Source organism: Vombatus ursinus, unplaced genomic scaffold (genome assembly GCF_900497805.2).
Source record: "Vombatus ursinus unplaced genomic scaffold, bare-nosed wombat genome assembly UNPS02014797.1, whole genome shotgun sequence".
NCBI lineage: Eukaryota > Metazoa > Chordata > Mammalia > Diprotodontia > Vombatidae > Vombatus > Vombatus ursinus.
This window is the reverse complement of record NW_020954575.1, coordinates 3,027,643-3,036,099: the sequence shown is the minus strand read 5'-3', so window position 1 is coordinate 3,036,099 and position 8,457 is coordinate 3,027,643.

Genomic DNA, 8,457 nt, shown 5'->3' with positions numbered 1-8,457 from the left:
TATGGGTAGATATATTTGTGAAGTGCATGTGGAGGCCTGGATTTGAGCAAAATAAGGCCAAAACTGGTCTGTCAAAGCCCAGGAGTGGCTCCATTCTCAGGTTTACCTGCACTGTCTTTCTAGCTTGTTAGGAATTAGATGGAGATTGCTTTCTACTGGTTTAGGCTTAGACTCAGCTCCATGTCATGTTGGGCCACCAGAATAGGATTTATTTGCTGTTGTTCAGTTGTGTCTGACCCCATTTGGGGTTTTCTTGGCAAAGACACTGGAATGGTTTGCCATTTCCTTCTCTAGCGGATTAAGGCAAACAGAAGTTAAGGGACTTACACAGCTAGTGAGTGTCTGAGGCCAGATTTAAACTCAGGTCTTCTTGACTGTAAGCTCAGCACTCTATCCATTGAGCTACCTAGTCTGCCTTCATGGACTAGGACTTAAATGAATAAATTACTCAGCATTTCCAAAATCTTCCCCCCTCCTTTTAATGAATCAATCTGCCTTCCCTATTCCCCTTTCTCCCAGTTCTTCAAGGTTGTATCTGGGCAGCACACAGAACCCCCTACTGTTCTTACCACAGGACTTGACATGGGCCCTGAGCTCATACCCTGTCAGTCTGCTCCAAGGGTGTGACCAGTTCTAAACTCAAATCCATTTGAATGGCTGGCTCTACTGTGCCATCAGCTGTTTCTCACTCTAGTACCTACACCTTTACGTCAAAGAGACCCAATGGTCATAAGAAAGGATTACTTATAAGAGGAAGGTTCAGAACATATATAAAAACAAAGCACAAGAAATCCTGGTGGATTTTATGGAAAGTATCATGGATTTGGAATCAGAGGCCCTGGGTTCAAATCCAGGCTCAGCCACTTAGTAGCTGTGTGACCTTGGGTAAGTCATTTAACCTCTTTGGGCCTCTGGGCCTCAGCTTCATCATCTGTAAAATGAGATGATTATATTACATAAATTTTAAGGCTCTTTACAGATCTTAATCTTATTACCTGTTACAGGTTGGGCAGGTCACAAGGGATACAGAGGAAAATGTAAGGGATTAAAGACAAAATAAAAAATTTTAATGTATATTTTTTAAAATTCAAGCCAGGCACAGGAAGGAAGGAATGAAACAACCATTTAATTGCTTCTTATGTGCCAGGTGCACACTCCATAATCCCTCATGGAGGATACTGAGGCTCATGGATTGCTTGAGTTTGGGAGCTCTGAGTTACAGTAGAACTAAAGCTCATCAGGTGCCTGCACTAAGTCCAGTGCCAATATGGCGAGCCCCTAGGATGGGACATTGAATTCTAGACTACCTAAGGAGAGATAAACTAGCCCAGATCAGTAAAATGTAGCAGATTAAACATTCCTGCCATTCAATATTGGCAATATTACAGAGTGGCTGCTGGACTTCCAGGCTGGTGTTAGAGACTCTGTCTCGAAGACAAAAAATGCAACTCGCAAATATTTACTAAGTGCCTGTTATATGGAAGACACTGTATTTGGTGCTGGGGAATAACAAGGCAAAACCAAGACAGTCCCTGCCCTAAAGTATGCTTACATAATACTGAAGTCATTGGCTCCTAATGAAGCAGATCCCAGAGCTTCATTCCTTAGCTCATTTCTTCTGCCTCTGTCAGTGATTTAATCTGGATCCCCGCCCCCCCCCAAAAAGCCATCACTACACTGTCGCTCTCTCCCCCTGGGCACCAGCGTCTATCCTCATCTGTAAAATGGCCATTTCTGGAAGGACCTTTCTTCCTGGTTCCGTCCACCTTTGAGGAGACCTTTCCTCATTCTTGGGCGGTGAAATTCATCTTCGAGGTTGTCCTCCCACTCCACTGACTAGACTACATCTATCCTTGCAGGAGAGGGCACTCTGCCCAGCCTCTCCTCTAGAATTAACAAATGTACTACATAGCTAAATAAAGCAGGGATGGGCACATAGCTGACAGATAAGAAATGTGTTGTTCTGAGGCAATGTTTGTACCTTTTACTTTCTTGGTATCTCTCGTGGTGTACTTGGTGCAGTCCCTTATATGCGAGAGGTATCTGCTGAGTTAAATGAAAACAATTTGGAGTTTTTGTTGTTGTCAGGTAATCTCAGTCCTGTCCTTTGTGACCCCATTTGGGGTTTTCTTCGAAAAAATACTGGAGTGGGCTGCCATTTCCTTCTCCAGCTCATTTTACAGATGAGGAGACTGAGGCAAACAGGGTTAAGTGATTTGCTCAAGATCACACAGCTAGTATGAGTCTGAGGCTGGATTTGAACTAAGGAAGATGAGTCTAGAAAAGGCCCATTGAAGTAAAGATATTTGAGGACATCTTCTGATGTAGCTTCACAGACTATCAGTGTTTAGACTTAATGTGACAGAGAAAGAGGCAACCAGTCCCTTTTCCACCCCTCATAATCATTCTTTACTGTCCCTTTACCCCAAAGCATAATGTTCACCAAGAGAGGAGGCCAGAGGGGTATTTTAACTTTAAAAGGTGTAAGGAAGAAAGCAGAAGTCCTCTGCCCTCAGATTTCACCTTCTTGCCAAGTTGTTTCAAAGGATTTAGAAGGTGGAGGGACCTCAGAGACTATGGGACCTCATTTTACAGACGAGGAAACTGAGGCATAGAGAGGTTAAGAGAGTTTGTCCAGGGTTAGGAGGAGTGTCTGGAGATGGGATTTGAACCCAGGTCTTCCAGATTTCAATCCACCACCCAGCTCACTACAACACAATAACTGATTGTCTCTAAGACGTCTTCGAAGTCATCTCTTTATCCCTAGAAGAGGCCAATGACCATAATTCTGAGTTGCCCTGTTTCTCTTCCTAACCCCCCTGAGGCAGGCACGGACACTGACATTTTACAGATAGGCAAGGTGAGGTCCACGAGTTCAGTGGCTGACTCAGGGCTTGTCCAAAAATTTAAAATCCCTTGGTAGAAATATAAATTTAGAGCCTTAAAGGTTAGGCCCAAGGAGGTTAAATAACCCATATCCATGGTCACGCAGGTAGTAAGCTATGGGATTTGAGCTAGGCCCTAAAACTCCAAATCCAGTGATTTTCTTTTCCACTACACGGCGCTTGATTAACTTGAAGTCAGCAAGTTCAAGGCTTTAGCAAGCTGGGGGTGGGTGTTTCTTAAGTGAGGTCCATCCCCACCCCTCCCTCTGGCTGAATTCCCCCACAGTGGGGGCAGGGCAGATCAGCACGCTGGTGCCGGGGAGTCTGCGGGCTTCAGACGCAGAGAGGGCAGCAAGGCTGCCTAAGATCACCCGGGTGGGCTGGGAGCCGGGCTCAGCTCGGAGATCTGGGCTCCGCCCGGAGATCTGGGCTCCGCCAACCCCATCTAGCGATGGGATTTTCAAGCTCAGCGCAGATGAGCCGGAGCTTGACCGTCCCAGCCCTCCTTTAGCGGGTAGACACTGAGTTCTTCGGCCAGGGACCGCCGGGTCCCAGGAGTTAGAGCAGCCCCGGAGCGAGGAGGAAGGCCACGGTCACGAGTAAAGTCTTCCCGAGATCCACGCAAGCCTCAGCGGGGCTTCAGACCCTTCTAGGTCCTCTCTCCGGTCCCTTCGCTGAGCCTCCAGATTTTGGGGTCTCTTGCCTCTGTGGTGCCGCTGGATCGTCCCGGCGTCCGTTCCCTCGGAGCTCGGGGAGTCCGAAGGCCGCCGGCTTGTCCCCGCGTGGCGGACACAGCCCAGAGCAGGTGCGCGCTCCAGCCTTAGGCGCACTTGATGGTCAGCGGCTCCGGCCTCTGCCCTGGAGCACCATCTAGTGGCCAAATGCAGGATTGTCCCGGGCCGCCAGGGCTGAATTTCATTTTTCGAGTCCTGCGTGCTGTCTGGCCCAAAGCTGCGCAACCCCTAAGGGAGGGTGCGGGAGAGGACAAGGACCAGGGAGCTCACGGGGCGGGGGCTTCAGTCACAGGACTGGAAGAAGAGGGGGCACCCCTAGGCCTGGGAGGGTGCACATGGGGTGTCCTGAGTTCAAAATACCACAGTGGGAGGCGGCGAGGGGTGTGGGGTATGGGGGGTAAAGGGGAGGAGATTGCCTATCGAAGCTCAAACTCTAAAGAGGCTGGAAATAAGGTTCTAAAGAAAGAATATTCCTTTAGGCAAACAGATACTTTGACGGGGTGGGCATGTCACTCTCCCCACCCAACACCCGACCCCCCCCACACACACACTCAGGAGTCCTATCCCTTCCGCCCCCATTCCGTACAGGTGCCCAGTTTGGAGTTTCGTCCCCTCTGTCTTTCTTAAAAAGCCACATTCTTGTTTCATGTGCTGCTGTTCCGGGGTGGGGGTGGGGTCAGAAGGAGGGGGATAGTACATTCCATTGAGATGAGGCCTTTCCGACATCCCACCACCCCTTCTCCTCTGACCTAAGGGAATTTTCAGACTTCAAAGGCCCTACCCTACGCAAATATCCCCTGGCATTCTGGGCGGTGCCTAAGTCACATTTGTTCCCCCAAACATCTGTGCCCAGTTTTGTTTGGGGGCAGGGCTTTATTTGTGTTTAATGTCTTCAGATGTCTTAAAGCACGAAAGGATGTGGACCTGAGGACTAGGGTTGGAGGACTCAAGGCTCGAGCCCCCGAATTTCTCTTACCTTCTCGCCTCGGCTCTGTCTTCTCAGAAAATAAAAAATGTGTAAGCGAAGTGTTACGTGCGGTTCCTGAGAGTGCACAAAGGATTGTGAAGTTGTGTGTGTACGTGTACATAGTGCCAAAGCAAGCAATTAGTAAATGCTTGCTGATTGATTTGATAGATGTGTGCCTGTGCACCCCCGTGAGCTCTCAAATTCAGCCTTTTATGGCAGTGCATGCACGTTTCCTCCTCCTCATGCTTATTCTCTGAGTTGGGACATTCCGTCTCCCCCCACCCCGCTTTACACAGCCTGGCCTCCTTTCATGGCAAGCTCTATACCTATGTCAGTTGCCTTCTGGGCTCAGTTCAGGTGTGCCACCTTCTTTCAGACCTCTTCTCATTCCCCAGTTGCTACCATCGCTATTTATTTATTCTCTGTTCATCCTGCATTTACTTACCTGTGTGACAGTTGGAAAATTCTTTGTGGGAAACACTGTCTTACTTTTGTCTTGGTATCTCCCGCAGCTAGCAAATAGAAGGCATTTAATAATAAATGCTTCCTGGCTGATTGGTTTGATAGGAGCCACTTGTCCCTCCTGGATGGAGTTTTCCCTTTGAGTTGGAGTTCAGGGAAGAAGAAGATGAGGGTAAGGTAGGGAGGTGAGACACAGTAGGGGGAGACTCAGAAAAGTCTCCTCCTTCCCCCATCACAAAGGGAGAAGTGGAAACCTAACAATGCTATCGCCCAGGCCTTTATCAAGCACGAGGGCTCTGTCCATTGGACCAAAGGTATCTTAAAGAATCCCATTGTCACTGATGTCATCTTTGCCTCTCTCACACACAGGTTTCTCCATTGACGTGCACAATCAAACACAGTACTAAAGCAAAAAAAAAAAAAAGAAAAAAAGAAAAAAAAAAAGATCAGCACATACCAGGTCACAGGCACATCTGTGTGACTGTCTCTGTCTCACCCCATTCCTATACCTAACCCCCACCCCCACTTCTCTACTTTCAGGGCATGAAGTGCCTAGATCCTAAATGATTAAGAAGGACTTTGGGAAGAGGTGTATTACGAAAGAAGGAGTGTATTTCCTCCTTTAAAATGAGGGGATTGGACCAGCTCTGAGGTCCTTCCAGAGCTGTAGTTCCAGGATTATTTGCAGTGCTTCGATTTATATTTCTAAAGGAGCCTGACTAATCGACAGAAGAGCAGGACAATGGGGGCTGAGGGGCAGGAAGGCAGGGGGGCAAGGGACAGAGCTCTGGTGGGGGGTGGTCTAATTGGACACTAAGGGGAGTGCTCATTGCCCTTTATCGGGGGGAAATAGGCGTCAGTATGTCTGCTTAGCCCCTTCCCAGACAGCCTTAACTTCTGCCACCATGCCAGGGCTGAGTGCCAACCCAACAGCTCCTGGAGAAGGGGAGGGGGCAGGATAATTAGGTTGGGAGGGAGAGAGTTCAAGTCTCAGTTCTGATGACCTTCAGCTCAGGTGCAGCCCTCCCAGGATACACATGACCTTGGACCTTCCCATCTTGAAGCCCCCTCCGGTGGTGTTGGGGGGGACCCTTTTTGGTCTAAGCCAGTGTTTCTCAAAACTTTTCCACAGTGATAGAACTCTTCAGTTTAAACACAACTGGCAGAACCTTTGTAGTAAAATCCTCTAAATTATTACTTTAATGCCTATTAACAAACTACCATTCATTAACAACCACAACAACAACCATAGGGTGTTTCAGGGACCCTTCACAGTTTGAAAAACAGTGTTTTAAGCTAAAGGAACCTCCTACTAGTGCCCCAAACCTGCAGGTGCCAGGCTGGGGGTGACGAGCAGAGTGCAAGACAGGCAAGGTTTGTCTTTGGCAGCCTCCCACTTTCCCTGCCCTCCTCTGCTTTCTGGATTCTCTTTCCTCTAATCTGTTGTCTCCTGTTTACATTGTCTTCTGCTTGTCCAAAATTGTTCCAAGCCAACCCCTACCTAGAAGTCTGGCTTCCCTATTAGGATTTAATGTTTCCAAATCACACCCAAATCCCCACCACCTCCTGCTCCATTTATACTAAGTTATGTACAACCCCTAACTCCTCCTCACCCCCACTGGAAGGTATTTGACCCAGAAAAAATGGAGGTTGGGGGTAGAAAGAGGCATAGGGCATAGGCCCCTTTACAAAAGAATGCTGGATTTGGGACCTGAGGATCGGAGTTCAAATCCTGACACTGCCACTGTGTAACCTTGGGTAAGTCACTTCCCTTCTCTGAACCTCGGTTTTCAAATCTGTAAAATGGGGGTAGGGGAGGAAGGACTAGATGATGTCAAAGGGACCTCCAGCTTAAAATCTATGAGCCTATAGATAAGCCTTCTAGGAGCTGTAGAACTTTGATTTTTCAGGCCCTACCCTTGAGAAAGCAGCCATCAGTCAAATCAGAGTCACTGGTACCAGACATTCAGAGAGATGCCATCTCAAAATATATCTGGACAGAACCTGGAGTGTCATGCAAGGGATGAAGCCTGGAGTCAGGAGCTGAACACTGTAAGCCTGATTTTTGCAATACCACCCTCTCTGCTCCCTAGCTCACTCTTGCTCACTGAATGGTTTCCCCCTATTCTCCCATCCAGCAAACATCGTGAACTCTGTGGACAGACTTAAGGTATAGACAGAGCAGAGTCAGGAGAAAGGGGGAAAGGAGAAGGATGAATAGAAGAAAACGGGAGAAAGCAAAGTGAGAAAAAAGAAAGATAAGAGGGGTGGGGTGAGGATGCTATCACCAATGTTTCCAGGTGCTATAGGTTTGACTCAGTCCTGTAATAATCCCAGAGTTCCACTTACCTCCTAGGTTCTAAATCATATTAGGATGAGAGAAGCAGGACACATTTGGACTTGGGAGTTTAAAAGGCAAGGACAGGAGAGGGAGATTTCTTTCACATAAACTGTGCTGGTGTGTATGTGTGTGTGTTGGGGGGGGGGGGGTGGAGATGATGAGAAATAGCCCTGAGCTGCTTAATTTAAAATGTAGATAAACACAAAGAAGAACTTCCTGGATGAGACCTCCGAAAATGTCCTTTCGAAGCATACCTTGCTTAGAGGCTTCGAGTCCTCTTCAAGATTTTTAAGAATGGAGGAAACCAGAGTCTTTCTCTGACCTCAAGGCACAGAAATAGATGGGGTTCTTTCTAGAAGTCCCTTCCTTCTGAGCAATTTCAATAGGTCTACGAGTAAATTCCGCTGCCCCCACCCCTGTCTTTCTCCACCTACTTCTGCCTTCCTTCTCCCTCTTGACGTGCCCCCCTTCCTCGCCCGTGTCCAGCGATAGGGAAGGGATGGAAGTGAAGGGACTGGGGCAGAGACCATGCTCTCCTATAAACAGGCAAGCAGGGTCCAGGGACAACCCTTCACCCTGCTCTCCCCAGCCAAAAAAGAAAAAAAAAAGAAAGAAAAAAAAAAGTCCCTCAGGGCTGGATCTTTCTTTGAAACTTTTGGCTGGACCCCAAAGACTTGGCTTTGAAGGGAAAAGGTGTGGGAGCGTGGAGGGGCCGGCTGAACCTTTGGCCACAACCCCTGCACAGCTGGCTGGGCTCACTCTGGGCTGGATCCAGCTGTGCTGCATAACTTCGCTCGGGGGCGTTCGAGCCTTGGCAACCTGAAAAAGTCCTGGAGTGGGCATCGGCTCGTGCTGACCGGCAGAGGGAGCCCCGGGCCCGACCTGGACGAATGGACTTGGAGGAGGGAAGAAAGGAGAGGGGGAGGAGGAATGGCTGCTTTCCCCAGCTCCAGTGGGCTGGGCTGGGGGTGGGGTGAGGCTCCGGCTCTCAGTCCCCAGACCGCGGGCTGAGCCGGAGCCGGCGCCGCCTGAGGAGGGACCCGGCGGGGGAGGGAGGGCGACGTCTCC